Source organism: Lonchura striata, chromosome 3 (genome assembly GCF_050655825.1).
Source record: "Lonchura striata isolate lonStrDom1 chromosome 3, ASM5065582v1, whole genome shotgun sequence".
Taxonomy (NCBI): domain Eukaryota; kingdom Metazoa; phylum Chordata; class Aves; order Passeriformes; family Estrildidae; genus Lonchura; species Lonchura striata.
Window position 1 is genome coordinate 23,524,476 of NC_140705.1, and position 27,997 is coordinate 23,552,472.

General features: G+C 41.8%; 1 long non-coding RNA gene across 1 annotated transcript; it reads right to left on the reverse strand.

The window, feature by feature from the left end:
• Positions 1 to 75: 75 nt before the first annotated feature.
• On the reverse strand, positions 76 to 27,991 carry LOC146767813 (uncharacterized). The gene is made up of 3 exons (XR_014953606.1): positions 27,909 to 27,991; positions 24,020 to 24,115; positions 76 to 206 (listed from the first exon to the last, which is right to left on the reverse strand). It is a non-coding gene; the product is annotated as an uncharacterized LOC146767813 (long non-coding RNA).
• Positions 27,992 to 27,997: the final 6 nt, after the last annotated feature.

Sequence of the window (27,997 nt, forward strand, 5' to 3'; positions counted from 1 at the left end):
TTTTCCCCACACAGCATTTCCTAGTTGCCTCCATGTTTTGTTGTGGTTTACTCTCCTCTCCATCCCCCGATTTCCACCTCAGTGTTCACACACTTCAGGTTCCTCCAGTTCTTTTCCAGGATTCCTTATGGCTGTTCCAAGTCTACTTTTCCAAATTATCTCCTCTTGCATGTCTCACCTCCTCTGAATGTAGTTCAGCTGATGTCCTTCATGTAGATTGGAAACAAACAGTTAAAAACAAACAAACAAACAAACAAACAAAAAAACCTAAAAATCTGTACTTTCAAGTATCTGGATTTAAAGCTGCTTTGTCCTGAAGCAGTTAGGAATTGCAAGTTCTCGGGAAGTCCCACTCCAGGCCCTGGAGCACGTCCCATGCTCATGAACTCACCAGAGAACAAAGCCTGCAATCTCTAGCTGGCCTCTGGCAAGCACATGTGAGCTGCAGCTGGCTTGGTTTTTATCCAAAGCTCTATGAATTGGCCAAATTTTCACTGAGAGTATAAAAAGTCCATCTCAACACTAAGGTTGAATTTTGTCCAGTTCCAAGTCCCTCTTCCAATAAGAAAAAAAGCACCACTGCTTTTCAAGGATTTCCAGAGTACTGGGAGGGGAAAATGGGTTCTTGTTTGTCTTCAATCTGGCTATGATAAGATTAAGAAGAAAAGGTGCTCTCAGAAACATGAACTGTTTTGGCTGAAACTTTGAAGAAAACCCAGCCTTCAACACACACCTGGCAAGCAAAGTGTGGCTTAAATATTTGCTAATTGGGCAAAAGTAATAAATAATAATAAATATATATAAATTATAAATAATCCCAGGATTGAGAAGGCAAGATTCATTGGGCAGTCCAAAACTTAGGTTGCACTATCAGCCATGTGTGTAGCCTGCATCTTTCCCTCCCTCAGCCTCAAACTCTGAGAAAATTTGGACTCAAGGATCAATGTGGGATTGGTTGTGGTTTGGATCAGTCTTTGTTTTTAACTGGATGTCTTCAGTGAATCCATTTTATGGCTGCACATATCTCAGATTTGCTTTCCATGTAATGAAGTTTGGCTACTTGAGCCAAACCCAGTTATATGCCTAGGAAGATTGGCTATAAAAACAAGGTTACAAATATTTAACTAAACCAAAGGGCTGAAGCAGAGAGTAGCTAAGTCATGTGCAGAATATCTGGTTTATTTCCTCATGTAAGAAAATACTGTGTTTTGTTCACTGATTATCAGTTTCTAACAATGTTCCTGAGTGTACCTTTATCATCCAGCACTGATGTGTCTTAAGTGCTTGGAATAAGTCCTGCCACCCAGGTGGGGTCAGTTTTGCTGTAACCAAACTGGCTGGCTGATATTACTAACTTCTGCCTGGAAGAATTTTGACAATTTGATTATAAAATGCATTAGAAACATGAGACTTAAGGCTGAAGGAAAGAATGCAGGCTTTAATTGAAAAGAGAAGTGATTCCTGTCATGAAGAGCACCCTACAGCACACAGTTCTTCAGTCATACAGTATACCAGTACTTCATGCTAGCAATAGCCCATACCTTGGATGTTCAGGCTCATAGGGTTCATTTTGGGGAGTTTCAACATCCTCTTTAGCCCTGCAGACAAGCTGGCCTGCCAGGGCAGCTGGAGTTTGCATATTTGTGCTGTCTGAGGTGGTTGTGAGAGGCAGAGTTGTAAGACCCTAGCACTCTGCCAAGCCTCATATCCTTCTGTGTTCTGGATCCAAGAGCTCCTCTTACACCACCTGCCACCTCAATGACTCTGTTGAGTTTGCACAGGAACAGAGCCAAGGAGCAGCTTCAGAAAAACAGCAGAGATCTTGGTGAAGAGGCAAGTATGAGCCAAGAGGCTTGTCCAGTGTTTGTTAAAATGTAATTTGTTCACAACAGCAGCAGCTCAGCCAGCATCTTGGATTAAACCCCAGAATCTGGGCCCAGCTGACACATGCAGTGTGGATGCTGTCTTACACATTGTCTGACACGAGCCTCCCCGTGCTCATATCCACTCCCAAGGCACTTGGCTACCACAGTCCTGTGAGGCTCTGTCCTCTGTGTATTTTGCCTTCTTTACTTCTGCTGTCCTCACTCACCAAACTGGAGCTCTGGGGTACTGGCTACATTTTTCCCTGAAAATGAACTCAAATTAACTCAAACTCACCTGTCTTCTTGGCAAGCCACAGTCACCAGTGGGTGACACTTCATCCCTGCAAGCTCAGCGTCTGTTGGAAACAGAAGCCTGGGACTGAATGCCCCATCTTATCCTACTTAACATCCCCAGTACCCTTGCTGTGACATGGGCTAGCTCAGCTTTTTGAAACATTTCACACCTAATTCCTATGCTGGAAGAAGTTCTGACATTGAGCTACACAGGAAGACCAGAGAGCTATGACAGTTTGTAAGCCAGGGGGCTAGAGCTGTCAGGGGCAGTTACTGTCCAGCAGCACGCACACGCCGCTGCCACGCACGCTCCGGGGCTGTGGCTGTGCCCCTCCTGGCTCCTGCCCTGGCACTCTGGCCTCACACACCCACAGCAAGCACGCCAGCACAGAGGGAATAATGCATGGGTTCCTGGGCACGAGGACTGTAGCTTTTCCTTTCCCTTATCTAGTGTTTTCCCACGTCAAGCTGCAAACACAGAAAGGACACGCGGGTTTTCATGGCAGCGAAGAAGTCAATCCCAGATCTTTCTGTGTGGTTTGTAATGAAGCTCCAAACCCGAGCTGCCCTGCATGCACAGCTTTTGTGACATGGCCACTCTAAGGTACCCAAGGCGCTTTCTGCAGGACAGATGTTCCCTCAGGAGTCCTGTGCCAGAGCGCTGGGGAGCCCGGGCTGTGACGGACTCTTGCCACCTGCCCTTTGCAGATAATCCTGCTTTTCCCAAACAAGCCCCAGGCGCAGCCTCTGCCGCCATCCCGGCTTCCCTGCGCGGCGTGACAGCGGCGCGTGGGGAACTCGGCGGGGAGCGGCCCCTGGAGCTCTCGCAGCAGGGAGAGTTGGCAGCACTGGGAATGGGCTCAATAGGGAGGGCAAGTCCGACGATGCAGGGCAGGCACTGTAACACCAAAACGTAAAGAAGGCAGGGAGGAAGACAATTAAGCACTAATGAGAACAGAGTGTGCTGCCGGTATTTGCGGGTTCCCGTAGGGATGGGGTACGGCTGGGGCACGGCGGGAAGGGAAGGGAAGGGAAGGGAAGGGAAGGGAAGGGAAGGGAAGGGAAGGGAAGGGAAGGGAAGGGAAGGGAAGGGAAGGGAAGGGAAGGGAAGGGAAGGGAAGGGAAGGGAAGGGAAGGGAAGGGAAGGGAAGGGGCAGGCCGGCTCGGGAGCGAGGGGCAGCGGCGCTCGAAGGCAGCCCCAGCCCAGCGCTTGCAGCTACCACCATCTGGCGGCGAAGCAGCAGATCCCAGCGCCGGGCCGTCCTCACCGCGAAGGGAAGGAGCAGGGAGCGATCCCGGCATTTCAGTCAGTGCTGCCCCGTGACCCCCGGCGCGGAGCAGGGGCCGGGGGCTCCCTGAGCAGGGTCCGCCAAGGGTGAGGGAAAGCGGCGGCGGGTTCGATGTGCCCAGCCCAGGACAGATCGTTCCCAGGTGATGTGCAGTATGTCCCCAAATCAGGACAGGCCCGAAAAGGTCTGCGAGACAGAGCTGAGCTCGTCTGCACTCACCAGGCCCATAGAACCTGAGTCGGAGACCTGCCTTCCAAGGAGCCCTCAGTCCTGAGGGGTGCTGTAAGAGGATGTGATGCTTCTCCTCCAACACAGCATAAATACTGTGTGCAGGGAGGAAGAAAAGATTGTACCTGCTCCTTTTTCTGTGGGATGGTCAAACAAACAAAACCAGTGACAGCAGCAAGACAGGTTCACAGCAGAAACCAAAAAAATCAGTTTAGAAAACAGAATTTCATGGGAGGGCAGAAAAGGAAGAGGACTGCCAAAATGATGGAGGATATTTATGATTTTCTACTGAAAATATGTGCAGGAGTTCTGAGCTTCAGTTTAGCGGCTTTTAAAAAACCAGTGACAGTAACAAGCCTTAATGCACCATGCTTTATGTAGGAAACTCCATTAATGCACCATAGACTAATTTCTATATTTGAGATTCTCTCTGGTCTGATAACAAATTGGAAGTGGTCTCAGGGTGTGTGGTGTGGGGGTCACGGAGCTGCAATCTGAGCCAGATCAAAGGGGCTTGAGGACTAGGGCAAGGCAAACCCAGTGATGCTTACTGCGCACCCTCAGAAAGCAAAGTATCCATGCACACTGGGAGTTTCACAAGTGGTTTACCCATGCAGAGCCTATTGAGCTGGGCCCCAGGTTCCATGTATTGACTAACCAGAACATTCCGAGTTGGAAAGGATTCACAAGAATCATCAAGTCCAACTCTTAAGAGGATGGCCCACACAGGAACTGAACCCACAACCTTGTCATTATTAGCACCATACTCTGACCAAATGGGCCAATCTCACAGAACAAAATATTTCCCCCCATGCCCCCATACTTTGCTGCAAAAACAGAGAGAAGAGAGCTCCCTGTGCTTTGACTTCCACCTCCTCCAGAAAAAAAAGACTTTCTCATCTCATTTTTGAGGGATCACTGGTGTGGGCTGTTTTGCCTTTGGATCCTATGCCAAGCCCTCTGCATTCCTTTGCTCAATTCTTGGCTGTCCCAGCTAGAGAAAGGATGTTTGGTTTAAATCTGTGGGTGGTGATCAGCAGGTCCCCAAACTATAGCTGTGCAGACAAAGCATTTGGCATCACACTTGTCTCAGATAACTTGAGACATCCATGATATATACAGCTAGAGCAGATCTGGACTGCCTTATAGCAGACAGAGGAGTCCAGACCCTTTTACTTCTCTATGCTATCACTTGGGAAACAAATGCATGTCCAGTGTTTCCTTCATCTGAACAATTTTAGACATCGATTCCAGGACAAGATGAAACAGAGCCTAGCCTGATCCATTATATTGATTATACATCTGCAGGCTGTAAGGAGAGCCCAGCCTGATTCATTGTATTGACTATATGTCTGTATGGAAAGCCCAGCCTGAGCAGCTCAGGCAAGACACCCGTGGTGGAGGTTGACTGCCTTGAGCCAGGTGGATGCTGGGCCCTGTCCCTCTGTCCCTCTGTCCCTCTGTCCCTCTGTCCCTCTGTCCTTCTGTCCCTCTGCCTCCACTGGGGCATCAGAGATGCCTGAGCACCTGCAGCCCATGGGGAAGGGTTGCAGGCCGCCTGGGCAGAGGAGTCACCCCTACAGTCCTCTGCCCCTGGCCTGGGGCGCAGAGGTTGATGTGGGGTGCCAGCCTCTCAGGCATTGCCAAAAACTGAGCTGTGAAAGCAGGCGTGTGTGTGTGGTTTGGCTTGTGTGTCTTGGGATCCTCTCATGGAGTATCCCACCCCCTCCTTTTGAGGATGGGCCTGGGGAGAAATCTGCCCTCTTGTTTGGTCTGCTTTCTCTGCCCCCTTGTTTTCTTGATATCCAGCTACTTGATATGGAGCTACTTGTTTTATCCTGTGGAGACCAACAGAAGTGGAGTTATATTTAGCAATGTTCCCATACAAAAGATCAGTCTTGTTAGGCAATGCTGGATGTGCTGCATCTAGTGAACTACATGGCTAAGTGCCATACTCTGATCCAGAAATTTCTATTGCTCAAGCAAACGGGAAGCCCAGAAAACGCAATTATATGCCTACTTTTAGGAGGAAAAATCTAAGGCATGGGCAGATCTATTTCTAACCTACTTCAGAAACTTCTAAAATGCATTTTGAGGTAGTCAGTGATGCATGTTGAGGATGATAAAAAACAAACCTTGAAGCTTAACATCATTATTCACACTGAAAACTTGGCACAGTGAAACAGCTGGGGCTGTGGGCTCTGTGCAGGGATCAGCTGTGACACATTCCCATTGGGTTCAGAGTAAATTACTCCTATCTGGTTTTCAACAAACTTGCATTAAAGTCACTGGACTGTTACAAGTTTCATTTCTCCTCTCAGGCAAGATCACTTGCTCTGTGGTGCTAATGATCTCCTAAGCATTCCTGTTGTTTAACTCTCCATAGAGTGATGCATGATGAAAGCAGGGCTGTATTTTATTACATTATAATAGTGTTTCTCAAACTTCTGTAATGAAATACCTGCAGCAGAGCCAGAATGTCCAAGGCATCTTTGTGTGTATTCAACAGCATACCATATGCAGCTATCTGTGCAGCCCATGGTCAATGAGAACCAAAGAACTGAAGAAGGAGGAATTGGTCTAGTCTCACATTACAGACTGTGCTCTATGAGAGCAGAGCTTTGCAGAGCTCCTTGGGGCCTCTCTTCTTGAGTGAATTGTGGAAGGACAAATAACCAGCATCGCCTCTCTCAAAACAAGCCATTATTCTAACTTTTGTCCTTGCTAACATACTCACTGCAACCTGCAACTTCCCTTACCTCCACAATGTACCTCTCATCATCAAGATCAAGCACATGCTTTTACTGCTCACAGAGAACATAACTCATATTGCCAACAGCTTGGTTTATATTTAGTTGTTATTAAAAGCTGGGGGAATCAAATAAAAGACTATTGGCTCTGAGAAGCTTTGCTCTGCAGGCAGTCAGATGAGATGACCTTGAGAGCTCTCCCATTTCTGGTTGCTGGAGTAATCACTGCTTCTGGGAAAATGAGTCTGAACAGGATGAATTCAGCACAAAGTTTCATTACATTTCTCTGTGCTTATGGATTCTTTTTTATGGAAAAGCACTCTATATTCTCAGCTTTCAACTTTATTTCTCTGTCCAGTTGTCCTGTTTCTATCATCCTTGTTTCATGCTGTCTTCCCTCTTTTTTTTTCCCTTCCTTGTGCTTTATAGAACACTGCTCTCTTAGCCATATAATATATCTCATGTGTTGTTTTCTTGTATGTTTGCTACTTCTGTTACTTTATCGTGGCACTTTCCTCTGTCTTTTACCACTCATTACTTTGAGGTACTCTTTTTATAGCCATGTTTTGCCCTGGTTTTGTTTTTGGGTTGTTTGGGGTTTGTTTTGTTTTGTTTTTTGTTTTTTAGGGTTTTTTTGTTTTGATTTTTTGTTTGTTTGTTTTTATTTTATCCTGAATTACATGCTGTTTCTTGGACTGGCTCTTTATTTCTTTATTCTTTACTGCATTTCTTCAATCTCTAGTACAATCTCACCACCACTTATACTACATTGACTTCATTGATTTCAGAGGAACTGCAATGGATCAAGAGGATATTCCAATTTGGAAGAGATCAAAAGCCAGATAGCATGAGGTGGTAAAATAAGGAAGAGAAAGCTTCTAATAATCATTAAGGCAGATATTCCTGGGTTGCAAAGGGAAATCTCTGCCTGAATCTGCTAGACCCAAGAGCAGACCTGCTGGCATGACTGCAGTGTGCAGCTCGGCATGCCATAAACTCACTTGAGCTTTCCACAGCCAAGTAATATAGGGTCAGGTCATATGCACCACTTCCCAGCATTTTTATGGAAAAGCAGTGTATTCATCCAATAGACACAGTCTCACATTACAACTGAATTTTAGCCTACAGCTGTCTGGGGAAACTCACATTATACAACTGGCATTTGATCACCTTTTTCCCTTGTAATTTGATTTCCCTTTTTCTCTGTCAGTGATGGTGAGCTCTTCTTTTTCCCACTATATTTGTCTCCAGGCTATGAAACACAAAGAACATCTCTCCCTTTGTTTAAATAATCTGATATACTTTGTTAAGGACAGAGAAGTAATGGGATTAGGGAGACTATTTTTATTTATTAAAACAGTGTTATCAGCTCAGTCTCTTGTGTGAAGCAGTTATACAGCTCGGCAGCACTTTCCATTGCCATAGTTTATTCCTTGTCTTGTACTTGTGTCAGCAGGACAGTGGTTAGACTGAGCAAGAAAAAACATGAGACCAAAATTAAAAGACTAGACCTAACAGCAATGAGTCTTTGAGCCAGGCTGCCAGTTATTTTCAGCTCCTCACAACAGAGCTTTCAGGGCTGGTAATGCTGCCAGCAAGTAGGGTGAGGCTTCCATTCCAGTCTATTAGTATGCATTCTTAAACGGTTGTGTTTAATCCAGGCTAATATAGCCACAATGTTTTACTGTCTCAAATATTCTTATCCTACACTATTCCCATCAGATGTGTTCATAGCCCCCTGAATCACATAGATGTCATTCCAAGCCCCTTCAAAGTCCCCAGGACATCAGGATAAGCATTTCCCTTCACTGTTCTGATGGCTCCAGTCAAAGAACAATTTTCTAGTGTTCAAACGCTCTCTCCAACATAATAGTTTAAAAATCAAAATAAAACTAAAAGCAACAACAAAATAAACCAGGAGGCAGGCCCTGTAAGACTAACTTTGCAAAGCTGACCTGCTGAATAGCCTGTGGTGTACCAGCCCAGCCCAGTGGATGCTGGCCATGCCATGGGTTTCCACCAGTCTTTGGTCACTGCAAATAAAGAGTATAGCCCTCTCCAGTGGTGACAGAAACTATCAGAGGATCACACTGTATTTCACATTGCTGCTAACACAAAATCAGAATGGCTGCCAACACTGAAACTGTCATAAAGCTGAAAGGTTGATAAAGTGGACAGAGCTGTGGAAGTGGATAAAACATAGAAGTATTTTAAATCATGCATGTTTTTTTTTAATTGCATTATATTACTTTATTTCTCAAAATAGCTGCACTAAAAGTTGTCTTGACAACATTCTCAGTGAAAATGCAGTAATTTTGTTTCTTTTACCTAGGGCAGATTATAATGGAATTATGAATATACCACCCCTTAAATAGAATTGCCAGCTTCTTTACTAAAATTAATTGCTCCTTTTCACTTTACAATAGATACATTTTTCATAGCAGGCAAGTTTAAGAGTTAATTTTCCTAATGAACACAGACAGCAGCCTGACTCCCATGCTGCCCTGGAGATGCAGTATTGCCTTACATTTTGTTGTCTAAAGCTGTCAGGATTGTATGTGCTGACTAAACTGGAATTCTGCTTCCAGATTTTCACCTTTCCCCATGCATGTCCCCATCATTTCCCGTCATTCCATCTGTTCACATAATTCCTTATGCTGCAACCCATAGATCCGTGCATCTTGCTCCTGCTGCCCAGGAGCAAGAAATCACTGGGGACTGTGCTTTCCCAAGTGCATCAGGGAAGGTAATTTTTTCTCCTGTCTGCTTTTTCTCAAAGGAAAAGTTGACCAAGGTTTGCAGAGAGGCTTCATGTAGGCACCAAATGTGCTCAAGTGGTTAAAAACCAGGCTTGCCACTTGGTTATTCCTTTCAAATTGTACCTCCGTGACTCTCAACAGGGCAGTTAAGTTTCATAATTCCTCTTGCCTCTTATGGACCTCAGGTCTTACATAATCACAGTAAGGTGATTGAGGTGGGAAGGGACTCAGAAAACTGGCCGACCCAAGCCCAAGGTCATCTAGCAGGGCCACCTATAGCAGGTTTCCCAGGACCCTGTCCAGTCAGGTTTGTAAAATCTCCAAGGCTGGTATGGGATGCTAGGGTTTAGTGTACCACTTTGGTGTGCTTTCTGAGCCCCTGCATGTAGGCCAGCAGCTGACAGACCTTTTTTCTCTACTCTGCTACTGTGGAGAGGGATAAGATATGGAATTCCAGCTGCTGGTGCAAGGGAGGAAGGTTGGAGTATGTTAGGAATTCAGACTAGCAGGTAGGAGACAATCATCCTGGGTTGAGAGGGGGTTTCTAATAAGAGAAGGGTACATGGGGTTTATGTACTAGTGTAGTGGGATAAGATTATAGTAAAGAAAAGGTGAGGTTGGAAGTATGCCTTTAGTGGTTTTGTGCAGCCCCATCCAAGGTATATTTGGAGAAAAGACAATTTCTCTCTTCCCCTTGTTCTTTCTCTGAAGAATGCAGAGAATGCATGCCAGAATGACAGTCCCTGGATTAGGACTCTTTTGGTGTTGGCCCCTTTTCCTTCCTGGGATCTGTTTTCTTTTAAGCTTTATGCTTTCAGGTGTTTCAGGTGCAACAATTTTAATCAGGTTTGTATCACACAGGAAGCCTGATGATACATCAGCCTTTCATCTGCAGCCTGTTTGATCAGGTGCAGAAATGTAGAATTCAAATTACTCTCTATCTATATAATAGGTATTGTTTCCTCTATCTCTCAACTCCAGAGCTAGAAAAAAAAGATGTTGTTTCCCATGTTTGCTTCTAAAAGCCATGGTTTTCAAACAGCCTTTTGATCTGACTGCCACTGACTGTCAAGGCAACCAGTTCCTGGCTTGCATACAAAGGGCACTCGCTCTCCCTTACCTACTGGGGACATTAAACTTCGGGGCCTCATTCACGGCTCTTGTTCGTTTCAAGCTGGGAAACTGCTGCTGCCAGGTCGGTTTGTAATGCTACTGGGCCATCTTTATAAAGTTTCATGTCTGCTTTCCAAAGTAACATGTAAATCCATAAGAGGCATGCCACTAACATTCATTTCTTAGTCAATGAATTGGACCAAGAAAACCATCTCTCAATCATTTCAATGTGACATAAAGTATATCTCAAGAAAACAGAAGCATTGATGGTGAGAGCAAAGGACAATAAGGAAGAATGGACAAATAAATAGTGTGCCCTTGATGATTTTAAAACTGCACGAATGTGAGAAGTCTGCATCTGATTAAAGAAATCCATTACTTGCATCTTCTCTCTCCTTGGCTGTGCTTACAACAAGGGAGAAAATTCATCCCTGCTGTAAGCTAACTGAAGTCATTCTGATCTCTCTGTTTTTAATGCTTACTGCTGTGCTTTTCATATTTATATGAAGAAATAGCATAAAGAAAGGAGAGAGAAAAATTAGGCAAAGTTACAATAACAAGTGAGATACCAAGGAAAGATTAAAGCATGAAACAATATGTTAGAACTCAGCATGGAGTCAAACGCACAATTTTTCTATTTCCTCTCCTCTCTCTGTCTGCACATTGTCTTGTTGGACTGTCATCAGCTTGCCATCTCATAAATGCCCGGTATATTTTATATCTTAAAATTTGAACATGCAGAAGGACAAAACTTCACTTTTAAATAAGGATATATTTCACATTTTCATTTCCAACTAACCTTAATGTGTTTGTGTCAACTACAGAAGGAGTTTCTCAAGGAAACTTCTCTGGTGTTTGGTGCGGGCTGCCCACTCCATGCCAAGGAAGGCCATGAGAATCCACACTGGAGGTGAAGGGAAAGGGACCCTCACTTTCTGTTCTCACTCTTTGAGTTAAATGTGATGCTGCTCAAGTTTATAAAGTGTGTACGTGTCTCTATATAGATATATATATGTGTGTGTTTCTAGGCAGATATATCTGTATATAGCTAATGCCTTGAAACTAATACAGCTCAATTCTGTTGGATCTTCCAAATTTGGGGACAGAAAAAGGGTAATTTTTAGAATTTCAGCTTCACCTATAAATCTTGTCTGTGTGTTTTTTGGGTTTTGTTTTGGTTTTTTGTTTGTTTTTATTGGGTTTTTTTTTGTGTGTGTGTGTGTGTGTGTTTTTTTTTTTTTTTGTCTAGACCCAAATCTCTATGCCTTAGTATACAAGGTATTTGTTTTATTTGGTAACACCATCCTGGGGAAAAGCCCAAGATAAAAGCGAATTGTGTCCTCATTGTCCTGACTCTTTCTGTTTAGGTAAGAATAAAATTTAAAGGTTAACTGGCAATGGAAAATCTTACACACTGGACAGTGGAAAACTGCAGGGTTTCAGGGCTCAAGCTGTTAATGAGTAGCAGTAAATAGTATCTTTTGTCTTCCTATCTAATTATTTTGGATAAGCCAGCATTACACTCTTTCAATTGCAAAGCAGACTCCCTGCAGAATGCCAATCCTGGCCAGCAGCAAGGGCATGCTGTATGCACACCTGGGGAAATCTGCTGTATGGATTGCAGTGTAACAAAGAGGCACCCTAGTAAACTTGGGGTTTAGACACAGTTGTGATAAACACATGTACTGAGGTTGCAAAGCTCATGTAAAAAGAAAGACAAATCAGCAATGCTGCACTGATGGCTGGAGTACCACAGTAATGGCTCATTGAGGTGTTTGCAGTGCAGACCTGCTCTGCACAAGCACAGAGCAGCAGTCAGGGAGAGGTGTAAACTGAGGAGTCCACAGCTGTTATGGACACACCAAACGTTTCTGTTTTCTCCTTGGGATAAAATTCATGTTGTCTGGATACAGCTAAGTTTGTGAGCTCAGCTAAGAGTATAAATGCATCAAAGCTGAACAAGAAAATATGGTTGTAAAAACAAGGCAATTTTCTTTGAACATGAGGTAGGTGCCTAGCCATCTAACATGCTTGCTCTGGAGTATTCTGCAATGCTGAGATATTTTAAAGGAGTTATTGGTGGATGGAAGCTATGATTTCACCCATCTGCACCTCAAGAAGAGTCCAATCACATAGAAGACAATCCTCATAAAAGAATAGTTTACATAGAGCACTGTAGTATTGGTCATGTGAAAAAAATATGGCTGACAACTCTCTTTGAACAGAGAGCAGCCCTCCTTCTTTCTCAGAAACATTGCTAAACTTCCTGGCAGGTTCAGTAGTTTAACACGAATAGCCTTGTAATTTTAATATTTTATATTTCCTAATATTGCTATTTCACAGATTCACTGAGTTTTTGAGGTTCAGAGGGACGTCTGGAGATGGTATGGTTCAACCTGCTTGCTCAAGCAGGGTGACCTAGAACTGGCTGTCCAGGAGTGTGTCCAGTTGGCTTTTGAATTCCTCCAAGGATGAAGAGTCCCCAGACTCTGGGCAATCTATACCAGTGCTTAGTTGCCTTCACAGAAAAAAGTGTTTCCTTACATTCTGATGGTACCTCCTGTGTTTCATATTTACAGAATCACAGAATCACAAGGGTATCAGACCCATCCAGCATGGGTTTAGGAGAGGTAGGTCATGTTTGACCAGCCTGATCTCCTTTTATGATCAGGTGACCTGCCTGGTGGATGCAGGAATGCTGTGGATATTGTCAATTTTGGACTTCAGCAAGGCCTTTGACACTGTCTCCCACTCCTGGAAAAGCTGTCAGCCCACAGCTTGGACAGGAGCAGTTTTTGCTGGGTTAGGAACTGGCTGGATGGCCGGGCCCAGAGAGTGGTGGTGAGCGGTGCTGCAGCCAGCTGGGGCCTGTCACCAGTGGTGTCCCTCAGGGGTCTGTGCTGGGACCAGTTCTGTTCAATATTTTTACTGATGACATGGATGAGGGGATTGAGTCTCTCATCAGTAAATTTGCAGATGACACTGAGCTGAGAGCGTGTGTTGATGTGTTGGAAAGTAGGAGGGCTCTGCAGAGAGATCTGGAATGGTTGGATGGATGGAAAGAGTCCAGTAAGATGAAGTTTACTAAGTCTAAGTGCTGAGTCCTGCATGATGTCCCCCCTGCAGTGGGAGGACTGGGGACAAAACCTGTCACTTTTCGCTTCCCTTAGCAGTGGAGAGATAGAGCAAGAGCCTTACCACAGGATCACAAATATTATCCATTCTACTACAGATTTTTAACAGAGGTGGGATAAATCATTGAGGGCTATCTGTCTCCACCAGGGAAGGAGCTTAAGCAGCTAGTTCATTACAAAACATCTAACTTGCATACAGCTCAGGTCAGTAAAATGAGCCATAAACTTGCCATATTTTTAATTTATTTTAATTCCCTATTTGTAAAATGAGGATGCTACGGCTTCCTTTTTCCTCCCATCTATTTCACCTGTATGTAGCTGCTCTGTTAGGCTGAATGGTGTTTTGCCTGGTGTCTAGAAAAATGACAACTGAAATATTTTTGAGCTTTATTGGCTTCAGGCTACCACTATTAACAATGAGGGGATGGAATACAGAGCTTCTAGAGCAACTAAGTTTTGAGCATCCATACACAACCTAAAAAAGTGACATAGAAGAGGCATGAAGGGAAAAAAAGGCAGTGAATTTCAATAATTTCTCATTGTCTCAACCTTCTGAACAGCTGCCAACTTCAAATCTAAACTGGCATACTTCTTATTTTGCTGTTTTAACAGGAGATAATTATAGCTCCTTGTTCCACAGCTTACTGTATAAAATGCTGAGCAGTAATTCTGTCTATTCTTCTTAGGTCTGAGGAACTTTAACTGCCTTTGATTCCTGTGTCCCAGATGATCACTACTAAGCAGTTAAAAGTTCATTAAAAATGAGGCCAAACATAGATGAAAATGCCAACAAAAACATGCCTGAAAAGACAGATGAATAAAATGGTAGTGCCATTAGAAAGATATTTTCTCAGACTATATTTTTTAAATATATAAAGAACATTTTATGTACTTTGATTATATTTGATTAAATTAACTTTCTTCAGCATAATTGTCCTAAGGATGTGGAATTTTAAAATGGAAATGATACTCTGAAGCAGCACCCAATGAGGGCATTTTCTGCAAATATTCATATGTATATCTTTCATGACCTAGAGTTCAAATTTATCCACTGTTTTCCACACTATGGAAATAAGTTTAAACTATAATGCACAATTTAAATGAAGATGGGAAAAACATGTTTGAGTTGCAGGCCTGTACTTTTTCACAATAGGGAAGGAAGCAGTTCCCTTGGGTTTTCTTTCTTTGGCTGTGAAGGAAAATGGCTGAGTAGTATATCCAAAACATTTCTGTGCTATTCCACAACATCAATACCTCAACCAAAAGAGGTTCCTTCTCTCAGTCTTTTAATCCAAACTCTAATAAAAACCAATAGAAATCATAATTAGAAAACGTTCTTTTAGACGTTCCTCTTTTTATTTTTATTTGAAGTCCTCCAAATTGAAATGCTGCTCAGATCATCCCTTCTCTCAGACTGAACTCTGCTAATGAGAAGGCCCTTGGCATTCTTTCTTCTTTCTGGATGGGTAGGGAACAGCCAGTGCTCTTCTTGCTAGCAGATAAACAGGTTAGATGAATAGGGCACCACAGTCCTGGATTAGGCCAGAGATTCATCACTGACAGATAGTACAAAGGTCAAATAACATCTTACCAGAAAATATCTAAAATAGTGAAGCGCACTTGTGTGCACAAGTTGAAATCATAATTCCTGGCGAGGTCACAATGATCAAATCTGTTTTCCTACATTTAAAACTAAGTCTAAACAATTACTAGTAAGCTCTGTGTTTTGCAGCACTGGTTGAAGAAGCGTAAGGAGCTGGCAGAGCCAGAGCTGGCAAACAGGAAGCGGGGCAGGATGCTGACCTGAACAAGGCAATAAAAACATGCCAGTGTCAGCCAGAACACTGCACCAAGCCAGCTGGTTGTGCCAATAGATGTTTCCTAGAGCCTGAAATAACTGTTCAGAGAGCAAAGTAGGGCAGTTCTAGTAGACAGGCAGGCTCAGTAGCCACCCCCTCTGCTGGGCAGTGGCTGTCAGGAAAAGGATACAGATAACCAGCAATATGACTGAGGGGAACAATTATGAGGGGAACCATTTTTTATTTGCCAGAGGCAGCAAATACCAAAGCTGTTGTTGGCCCATTCCTAACAGTTGCATTATTTGCAGTTTAGTCTCATGAGAAACTGATGGTCATTCAGAGATATAAAATGAGCCTCTTCGTTAGTTCATCTTATGCTGCAGGATGATAAACATGAGAAAAATATAAACATCTTATTAAAGAATAAAACAATGTTTCTGCATTTGCTCCTTAACTGCTGCAGAACTTGAGGAATAATGATCCAACTCCAAACTGCTGTGCTCACATGAACCAAACCAGAAAACCAAGAAACCTAGTGAATGTGAAATATCAAAGAGAAGATAAACAAATTCATAAAACAACATAAGATATAAAAAAATTAGGCCAGATGTGGTCATTTGTATAACCTCAACTAAGAGCCTTTCCAGATTGGTTTTGAGCCAACCTAGTGCCTTTCTCTTATTAAATAACTTCAATGATTTGTAGTCCTGTTTGTATGCAGTTTCCTCCTATTTTAATCTCCATGGGATCAGTAAAATGTTAGCTCAGGGATACTTTCTCTCTGAAGCACAAGAGGCTTAGTCAACCTGTTCTGCATAAACATGTGAAAATACACAGATCAATTGATTTACAAAAGGCAGTACAGTATCTACCTTGCCCATTCCTTCCTGTCCTGAGATAGCAAAGATTAGAGACATGGGACATATTTGTTATGTTTTCCCTATGCTTGAACAATCATACAAAAATGCAGTTCTGCTAAGTATGTAGGCTAAGAACCAAGGATACTTCAACTCCTTGTATTTTGCCATTGCAACAGGTCTTTAAGGTATGAAAGCACATTAGGTAAGCAGTAAAATCTCCCCAGGTTTTCTTGCCCACATTTCTGAAAGACAGTGAGAATGTAATGTATAATGTGACACTGAAATAAAATGGATGGTTCCAAATCTGGCAAAGTGAGTCAGTCCTTTTCCTTTTTTATGGCCTGAAATATTCAGACATACAATAGGTTTCCTTTATATTTCTGTATGGCATCTTCTATCTGACAGGATCTTGGGGACAGTTGAGTGCTATTACACACTGCTGAGAGCCTGAAGCTTCACAAGTGGAGTTCTGGAACCATGATCTAAGACAGCCATAAGGACTAACACAGAGCTGAAGGAAGCAGCAGAAGAAACAGGCTGCTCTTAAATAGCACAGTGATAGCCAAGTACCAAAGATGTACCCTTGATTGAAAGCAAAGCCTGTGACATCTTAAATAACCACAGCCTGTTGGTGGCCAAGCTGACATTTACAGTGCCACTTGGAAATCTGATGCACATCATGTACCAATTAAAGAACAACCTTTGGGCATCAGTGTGCAGTCCAGACAGACTCCTAGCTCTGTCTGGTTGGGCAAACTGCACTGGACCCAATTTGAACCAACCATTCAAAATGTGCATCTTCATCCTCCTTGTGCCTGGTCTCCCTGGCACCTCATCACCACCATAACAAAAAAATTTGATCACTCACAGGTGAATCAGACAAAGCTGACCTCCATCTGACAGTTTTAAAAGCTATTGTTCAAGAAAAAAAATATGTCAGATTGGATTTGAGCTTCTCTGGAGCAGGTGAAAGGAGATCTTCTTCTTCCCATAGTATCTACTCCATAGGAGGAAAAAACTGCAGATCCTGAATGCAGCTGAAGCAGGCACATCTGTATCTCTGCCTGAACACTACACTGAACCCCTATTTTCACCCACTGTCACAGCTAAGATGACTGAATTACAAGGTCACGTATTTTGCTGAAGGCCATATCATGAGTCATTTGATTAAAACTCTGCCCTTCCTGGCTCTCAGCCCTTTTCTCTACTCATTAGTACACACAATGTAATAAAATGTTGGAATATCCCCAGAACGGAGTCTTGCTTAGACCACTTCCTCTGTAGTTCACTAGCATAGACCTCAGTTCCTGTCTTAGGCAATTTTCCAGCTCAATTGTGATGCAAAATAACATTATAAGTTAAATTTCAAGTGAGATAATGAGCGGCTACAGAACTTCAACATTGTTCTAAATTTAAACAAAATCGCAAGAGAAATTTTAGAGAGTATTCAAGAGGATAAACAGAATAGAGGCCAAGCAAATGCATAGTGGGCACTATTCACCCTTTCTATTATCCATCTTGACAAGGGTTCTTTGATATTTAGTAATTTATGACCTCCTCCCCTTCTTTCTTTTATTTTCTCACAATTTTTAGCAAAAGCCTTTAACCAACTCTCTAATCTAGGATAACTGAAAACTGAAAAGTTGGTAAAATTATCCAGCTTTTCTGGCTGAAGAGAAATCATTGAAAATATGAGGTATTTTATTAAAGTTGCATTAACATTCTTCTAACACAGTTTAAGGAAGGGTTCATTTTATAAACTCACAGGGTGTTGGAATGAAAGATGTGATTGTTCCCATGTAACCTCATAAATTCTCTTGCTAGTCAGTTTTGAGTCTACGAGCTTCAGTAAAATTCTCATGAGAACACAGTATCCATCCATAAAAACTCCTGAACCCACCATGGGAATCAGCTGGTTTAGAAGGGTTCAGAGGTTCAAGCCTGTGGTTTATTTATTGAAATTTTCTCAGTAAATATATCATGGTATAATAGATAACAAGCACACTGTTTTGTGCTAGTAACCCATAATATACATGCATAGTAAGTTCAAAAATAGGAAGGAAGAACACTAAGTCACATTTAAATGTGAGTGCACTGATCCTTTTTTCAAAAAGAGTCTGAAATCATAAACAAGAGTGAGAATTTGCTTCCTTATTTTTCAAAACCACTGTTATCAAATGCAGCTAAGATGTTGCTCTATGCCAAGGCATAAAAAGGGAACTCAGATTACAGGAAGTTTTGACAGACTGGGCTAAGGTTAGAAAATTCTAGTCCCAGAAGATGATGGTGACTTAGAGATAACAGTGGTAGAACATTAGAAGCTGCAGAAGTACATTCCTTCACTGTAGTATTAGAAGTGTGAATCTGACCAGGAGCACCATGTCCATGCTGGAAATACAAGCCTTTCATAGAGTCTGTGGTTGAAGGCTCTGAACCAATTTTACTGACTCCCTCTATAAAGCCTCCAAACCAACCCCTAAAAAAGTGCCAATTCCTTCCTTTCCTTGGAGACAGCAAACAGCAGCCGGAATGCAATAGACAGCAGAAGCTTCTGTGAGGCAATATGGTACCCAAGAATAGCTCAGAAACTCACTCAGGTGATGAATTTGGTAGCTAGTCTGTGTCAGACTAATCCTAACACAGGATTAATGCAGTTATTTCTGCCTCAAAAGGCTTCTGAGGGAAGAAAAATACCACTAAAATCCAAATAAATATTTTTCCAGTTGGAAACCAAAGCCAGTTAGTCTATAGTCTCTGGTGGTTAAGAAGAACACTTCCACCCTAAGAAAGAGTCAATCTTTCAGTGATATTTTTTGGCAACTCGTTTCATTTCAGGCCTTTAGAAGCAGGCTCTGGAGGTGGCAAGAACAGGGAGGTGACAAAGTCACCTTCATCCCAGCTCTACAACCAGCTGCCATCTTCCTACTCTGAAAATAAACAGGCAGATAATCACAGCTCTTCTGGTCCAAATCATGCTGCTTCATGCAGGTGTGCAGAGCACTGCAGCCCCAGCACACAGCAGGGACCAGGACTGCTAACATCCCCATTACTCTAACGTGTCAGGGATGAGAATGCCATAGGCAGTCGCTGCAGTCTCTACTCTGCAACTCCCATATGCTGCACTCTTCTCCTGGCACTGCAGTATTAAGCTGAAATGGGAGAGGAGGACACTATGGGGAAAGGGTGGAATACCCTTGCATATTCCTTGCTTGGCCTCCCTGGGACACAAATACACAGCCTTCACACTCAGCTGCTCTGTGCTCCATATTGCATCCCACACTCAGGGCTCCCCTGCCTAACGCTGCCTAGAAAGAGAGCACAAGACTGTGCAGAAAATGAACCTTTAGTCTCTCCTCTCTGTACTCTGTGTGCATGCAGATCCTGATCAGAAAACCTACCATCTGCTGAAATATAAATGGATTTTACTTTTTATTCTATTGAACTCCAAGCAACTTCACAGGCTTCTTTCACTTACCATAACAGTACCTTGAATATGTTCAGAAAATTTCCTTAGCTTTGATAATAAAATTCTGGTTTTGTATTTCAAAGTAGTATACTTCAAATCCTGCTGGGAGTGCATTTTTATTAAAAATTCTCTGTATCTCTTCTTTCTCCTCATGTGAGCTATGTACAGTGTTTGGATGGCTGGATTAGAAGGATAAATAAAATAAATATTCCAACAACTTTTGTTTTGTTTTGTTTTTTGTTTTTGGTTTTCTGGAAGAAAGAAAACTTACTCTTTCTTTGTGTGTGTGTGTGTATCTGACAGAGCTGGTTTCCTTCACACTGACACACCTAATAAATGTTTAAATAAAATTCAACAGTTCAACATGTAAAATAAGCATTACAAATCTTTATTAATTTCTTAACAAGCAGTGCACATTATTATTTCCTGTTAACACCTATAGCTGTGCACATACAGGGAGTCTGCAGGCGCCTTTATATATTTATACATCTTTTCTTTGGAATAGAGCTGGCCTTTCCATTTGCTAAATCATTTACACCATAGAGACAATGGGAAAGCAATGTAATACAGCATCGATTGATTTTTGCAAAGTAGAAACCAGATCTGAATTCCATTTTAGCCTGGTCAAATCTTAGGCTTTAAGAGAAGCTTCTGCTTGGTCCAGTGATAACAGTAACTTGTAATTTACACAGCACATCTTCTGAAAAATTCTCAAACTTACAAAGATTTAAAGGGGTCACTTCTGTCAAGAGTGAACTGCAGAGAGGGATGAAAAATAGGCTTGTGTGACATAAAGAGATGGGCGACAAAAATGAAAGACAACAGACGAAAATTATTGTATTACCTTGAAAAATGTAGAGGATAATAGGTAGACACAATATAAATTCTAACACTGAATTATCCTTTAGCTCACAAAAAATGTCAGGAGACTTTAAATACCTACAGATGGTCAGTGCCTCCATTTTCAATTACCTCTGACAGATGGCCCTTCCCTACGGTCCAGTGCTGATATGCCAAGAGCAGAGATTAGAGATTGACTCCAAGGCACGAGCAGTGCCATACTTTGCAGCTGTATTTATAGACAAACCCAGAGTGTTCTTTGCCTCCGTATCTGCAATTCAAAAACTGCATGAAGACATATTGAAACAATAGCAGTCACTTGGTTCTATTCCCTGTCCTGATTTACCACTATAAATCATACTGTAGGCTATTCATCCACCATAAATCATACTGTAGGCTATTCGTCAGCTGCATGAAGACCCCAGAACGTATCAGTATCCATTCTTGCAGTTAGAGCTCTGTGTATAGTTAATGCATTTCACTATCACTGCAACTCTCTTTCATTCCCAAAAGTTGAGGATTCTGTTATAGATCAAATCATCAGTTAAATTATTGGCCAGTAATCACAAAACCTGAGCCAACTGCTGACAAATCAAATCCACAACTGGCATTTATACTAAATTAATCATGTAGCACGTGGGTATTTGCTAGCACTTTACCACATTGTACACAATGTGGTTATTTCCTGACTCCAGTTCCAGTTTCAATCATGGCTCTTCATTTTATGTAAAACATCCAAAACATAAAATTATCCAAATGTCTTTATCACCTCAAAAAATGTGAACTGTGGGAGTGTGAAATGTAAATTCTTTACAATCCATTAAATCTCCAGGTCCAGATGGTCTCTCTGCAGTTTTTCCAATTATTCAATTTGCTGTTTCCATCCTATTTATGATGCCTTTATTGAGAATCATAATAGGAATTCAAAACACATTTAGTAAAGCAACTGTTAATTTTATTTTTGGATTTTGGAGCATGAAGGGAGTCTGGAAATAGATTTGCTTGCCCACTTATCATTACCATCAACTGAGTGGGATGCATCCAGAACACAAGTCACTCTGGTTTGAACAGTGGCTGCATGGATGCATTGGCCACATGGCTGCAGGCAGCTAGGCCATGCCCCTTGCTCTCCCTGCTCCTGTGAGCCACACATCTCCCAGGGAGGGCTCTCCCTCACTATAGATGTGGCAGGGATGCACAGCACACCCTCGACAAACGGCATAGACAATGTCATCCCTGAAGATAAAGATGTGTGTGAATTAAGTATCTGTGTGTGTCTGCAGATGAAACACATCTACCTGCCTGCCCAAATTGATCATGTTACAGATGATCATCAACCAGATTAAACAGTTACTGGGGAATTACAAAAAAAATTGATACAAAGCCAGAGCAAGACTGAAAAAAAAAATACAAAAGAAGTGTGAAAACCCGTAACAAGACAGACCTTGGAAGTGAAACAACTGTCTCACGGGTGTGTGGTTCAACCCATGACTTGTAGGGAACTGCAGGGATCTGTAAAAAGATAGAGGATCCACATCTCCCACAGGAGACATAGACAGGGAAATCTGCAATCTTTGGGAAGGGAGGTGTTTTTGTAACCCATACTGCCCATGAGTTGAGGGGGTGCATACATCTCTATGCATACATGTGCCTGTGTGTTTCTGGGATTAGTAATAGAAGACTGTTTAATCTCTAGCATTGTTTGCCTATTTGTATTACTGATCTCATTGCCATAGTTCACTGATTGCTGTATAATTACACTCTGCCAATAAAGGAATAAACTGCTTTGATTTGTATTTATTTTAACTATGTGAACTCAGCAGTTTTTCCCCGCAACATGTAACAAGTTGCTGAAGCAACCAGAGATCTCTGTAACACAAGGATTTCAGGTTTTCTTCCAGAGCATTGATTGACACTGAATTAATTCATGTTTATTGAACTGTATCAACTACAGGTGAGATCCCTTAAGTGCATGTAATATTTGTCTCAAAATAATTATTTTTAAGTAAGATATTACACGCTGTTTGAGATGTCCTATTTTATATAGGAGTTCATATGCAGGTGTTATATAGTTAGGATTTGTAACTAAACACACTTCAATCTGGGAATCAGCATTCAGTGTTGGCAGTGTATTTTCCCCCTTGAGTTATCTGTGAAAAAAATGAACTGGGCTGATTTGGGTCTCTATTACTACTATCTCACAGATAAAACCCCTAGCTAAGCCAAACAAAGAATCAAAATCAGAATTGCACAAGTGGTTTTTGCATGTTGCAGGGGTTCCCTAATCCTACAGGTTTTACAAGATTTTTTTGAAACATCAATTCAGAATTTCCTTTTTCTTTAAGACAGACAAATCTTTACAATTTTATCCATTTAGCTGGCCCAGCCAATTCTCTTTCCTTCCATAGCTGTAATAATATACTCTACTATTCCCTAAAGCACATTTTGCTGTACATGCCTGGTTATGCTAGTCAGTGCTAATTTGCTACAATCTTGCTGTCCTGACTTTCCCAAACCACATCACTACAAATGTAGGCAGTTTGGTCCAAAGTGTGGACTCTGCAACAGCCTGACAGCCCTAAATATTACAAAGCATTGATGCATTACCAGTGACAGCAAACTCCCCACACATCCTCACAGTACAGATAAGGCACAAGCAGCCAAGAAATCATAAAGGCTCAAACACTTATCAAACAATGAATTTTGAACAACTCGGTAAAGAAAACTAATACGCACACAAAAAAGGTCAATTTCTGGGATGAGAATATAGCTGAATATCCCAGCCAAAGATAATTGTATTTCATAAAATTGCAAACCTCACATGAGGGTTTATAGTGGAAAAACACTGACAGGCCATTGTCTACAGCACTGTATTCACAAGGCTGCAATTATAGCTTTACCATAATGAGTGTAATTCTGTGGTCAGAAAGACTGCAAGAATTTGATATTTTCCATGGAATACTTTTTCCTTCATGGATGTTTGGCTTGAAATCTGGATTTTATGTTGCAGTGCTGTTGGCATTGTTTATCTCACACTTTCACATTTAACGATGATCTATATAAGTACTTTAACTTGGCTTCTTCTTTTAGGTGTATAAATAAAAGTTACTTAATCTTTTCCAAGCTTGAGTAATTGCACCCAACAGTAGACATATAAGCACTTTCTATCGTTTGATGTTTATAATCTTCCCTCTGCACTCACAGTGGTACTCCTTTGGGTATCATCAACCACAAAAAAAATTGAGACAGTTTTTTTTTTAATTAGGTAACTGCTGTTATTAGGCAAGATCCCTAAGGTCTCACTAAACTGTGCTTCTCCAGGAAGGCTTGGCAAGACATATCCTAACCCACGCTGACTGATGACAACCACCATGAGATACCAGTCTCACCACCTCCTCTAGCACATGTTTGTGGAAGGTTCCTGGCTCATCTGCACTGGAGGAGCACCAAAAAAACCCTCAGAGGAGACAAAAGATCTGGCTTCAGAATCAACCAAGCATAAAACACAGTACTTGTGTATCTCTAAGTGTGGGAAGAGCTTAGGAAATGGAAGAAAAACAACATGTGAACAGCTAAAAATGTTACTTCTGATAGATGTAAAAGATGGGTTGGTAATCATTACCTGAGGTTGCTGAGTAGTAGGCTGTCCTTCTTAGTGGATGTACCAACTTCTAATGAGCTCTGATGAGAAAAAGGTCAGAATCTCAATAGGAAAGTGCTGGAACAAGAACATTGCTTTTAGGGCTCAAGCCTGTTCACCACTTTTTCTCAGTAGTACATTTGTAAGCAATACTCCTGATGTTAATGTGATTATCTAAAGGCAGAAGGAATACTCATACAAATAAGGCCTGGGATTCATGCCTAGTAATCTGTCTAATCTGGCACTCTCTCTCCTTCAGCTGCACTAGATATTTTCCAACAGATGACTCTCAAATAATATTTCCAAAATACACTGATATCCTGGGGGAAATTCTATCACAACTTACAAAATCTTTCCTGAGACATGAGTATTCATCAAGTTCTATGCAGACAAAGGATCTCAGGATCCTGAGAAGTATCTCAGGGGAAAGTGCAACATCAGGAGAGCTATATTCAGTCTAAAAGTCCCTATCTAAGCACTGATACTATGTGGACTGTCTTAAAAGTGTGCGTTTCCTTAAGCTAGTGACCTATGTTTCAGGTCTCACTGAAGTAAGAGAACCCTGAGGTATCATCTTCAAAAACTAAAATACAAACTCCTACAACATTGCATTTATCCTCACATACCTGTGGACACAAAATCAGAGCCCTGAGAGGAACATAAAGGATGTCCTGGTGGGTTAGACCAACCTCCAGTTATCCCCAGTATCTTTGCTTTAATAACAAGAGATACTATTTAAAGAGAACAAGCCAGGCATATAAATGTCCTTTACTCTCCTCCATCAGCCACAATGATTGTATTAGGGAAGCTAGGGAGCATATCACTACTAAATTCTTTTTACATCTCCCTATGAATACGCAGTCCATTTAACTGTTAAGTCTCCTTTCCAATGAGCTGACCCCCTTGCTTCCAAAACCTCTGCCAGCAGTAAATTCCACAAGCTCACTATATCTGCTACATTAAGAAAGTATATTCCCTTTTATCTTTTCTAAATCAATTTCCTACTAGTTTCAACGACTGTCCCTACTTCTAGTTCTGCAGCATTTGGAAAACATCAATCTTTATTCACTCTACCCACTGCCTTGATTTTATAAATCCTTATTACATCCGTTCTCTCCAAACGGAGGCTCATGCTGTGGATAGCTTCACTTCCTTGTATTTGAACCCTGGGAGTATGGCATGTGGGTTTGAGTGGGACTGTCCCTCCATCTTTCAGTCCCTTCTTCAATACATAAGCAAGGATCATCTCTAAGGATCAGATCTAATACTACCGTTTCAGAACAAAAATGCCAGCAGTGAGCTAAATTTTCTCATGATTTATCATCATGACTCAGCAGAGAGCTCACTGAATGCCAGGTGTGGGTCAAGGAAGTGACTGAGAATGGGGGATTCAGCAACTGAAATAAGTTATTGCAAAATCACACTCTGAGCCATACTCTGTGCACCCCATAAAAGCTAGGATCTCAAAGACCCCCTGTTCTGGGAGGGATGTTGTATCTTACTTTTCCTTCTTTTTAGTGTGAATAAGCTGAAGGATGCCTACAATATGGATACTCCTGTCCACAAGCTTGCCCATACTGGACCTGAACAAGTTTCAGCCAGCTCATGCTCCTGTCTTGGCCTATGGCCATGGTCAGGAGAGAAAGAATTAGAACAGTGGGCATGAACTGAAGTCTAGGAGAGAGTGAGGACAGGGCATTTATGTATGAACTTTCATCCTAAAGCTTCCCTAGCTTCAAACTGTTTTTCAGACCAGGAAGTTTTAAAGCATGTACATGTTTTAGGTAATTTTTGGTGTATCTGGTGTATCCTGGTGTATCTTGGAAAGAGCAAGTGCCTCTGTGCCTCTGTCCTTCAGTGAGTTGTTGTCTGAGAAACTTGTCTCTCGGTATGTGCAAGTAAAAACAGACCCCTCTGTACAAGCTCATAGTGGTAAGAGGTATCAGACATCTGCCATCATAGGACAATAAATATTAGGAAAAGAGTCTGAAAATATACACACACACAAAAATTCCTTCTCTGACCCAAGAAACTTTCATGCTCATTAATTATTTTCAGTGAGCTGAAAAGACCAAATCATGACTAATAAGCCACTTCAAATAACTTTGAAATCCCTTAGGGTTTCACTCTGACTTCATGAACTACTTTACAATCTACATGCTTATTATAAAGATGGAAAATTTGGGATGTATCAGTAGCAGAAAACAGATAGTGGTCTTAATCTGGATTTGTTAGACCAAGGATTCCTGAGATACTGCGAAGAAAAACCTCCATTACTTCAGATGAAAACTATCAGCTTTTAAGAGCTCAAAACACAGAACACAAAACCACTACATTGAGCAGAACCCAAGGCAGTTTAACCACGCACTCTCAACACCACCTACTGCCCTTTGATTATTCCTGGTGAGCAGAAACAATCTAACATATGCTCTCTCAAATCACTGTACACCACAACTTCATTCTTGCACTTTGTTTCTATTGGCCTCTCCATCTTTACATGTAGCTAGAACCTAATTTCTCACACTAATATTGTGGATATTGTCAGCTCACAAGGCCCACAGGTAGGTTTCTGTGGGCATGGACCTTATTTCAGTGTCTGCTGGACTCAGCATCTGGAAGATTCCTGAGATACCACTGACCAACCATAACCATAGCTTACATTTCTCCAAATTTACCAAGAATTTCAGTCAGTGCCATACCTAATGGTTTCTTGCAGGCAAAGTTTCATGAAAAATCAAAGAAAATGCACAGCTTCAGGTTACCTCACTTTTTTTTGCTGATGCCTACAAAGACTCTCCCCAGCAGCCCACCCAGTCATGCAATCCCATCTCTTCCTTTGTGTTCTGATGCTTTGCAAAGACTCCTGACTTAAATAATTTAAACAAATGACTGATTGAATGAATTCAGCAAAAAGTGATACATTTTTCTGCCTGGTTATGCTTCTGCCAGGCTACTGAGTTGACTCAGTCATCGAGGACTGGGAGAGATGGAGCAAAACTCAACAATTACTTCACAAAATAACAGACTGGAACACAAAACTGGAAATGAAGAGGCCTTTTTGGCAGCAGTGACCTGTTAAACTTGAGCACCATCTCCTGTGAAATCACTGCCCAGGAACCCATCTCTTTTTTCTTTGCAGCCTTTAGTCCATGTCAATATATGTTTAATTCATAGAAAAAGCCTTACATTTGTGTGGCTGCCTGTCACATTACTTCATAATTATTATTAAAAACAGTATCTCTGCCTTTTACTATTTGACTGATGATTCCAGATAATTTTCAAGGAAGTGATACCTCAGAACTGCAGTATAATAACCCACAGTCAACCCAGAAAGCTGTACATCAGTCTGTACATCAACCTCCTCAGCTTTTTAATACAACCTTCTGTTACTTTGACACCACTGTCCTTCTCACTGCTCTGCATATGTGTGTGTATAAAAGTTTACAGAATTTATCCCCAACGGTCACTTTTTTGTGGTGGAATATAACAACTGACTTCTTCCTTCATTAACTAGATTATTAAACCTGAAGCCTCTGAACCTGCATTTCAGAAACAGTATTTTGTCTCCTCTTCCTTTTCCATAATCCCACCCAATGAGGAGAACACCTTTGCACAAAAATATTGCAGAACGACACCTGCCTCAGGGTGCTTAGGTGTTCTCTCCATCTCAGCACCTTTTCTTCTGTCTATGGGATTTCAGCAGCACTCTTCCATTCCCTCCATTCAGAGGCCCCATTCCACTCCAGATCCCTTCTGGTATCACATTTTGTTCTGGGATAGCAATTAGCATTAAAGTTTACTTGAAGCTTAACATTATGAGTAGCCCTTAGTGTTAATACAGGAAGACCAACAAAAAGCACAGACAGCTTACCACAGAGAGGGGTCTTTTATGTGCTTCATCCTGCCAGCACCTTCTCTAACAACAGACAGCCTCAGCAAAAATTTATCAGGGGAGGGAGA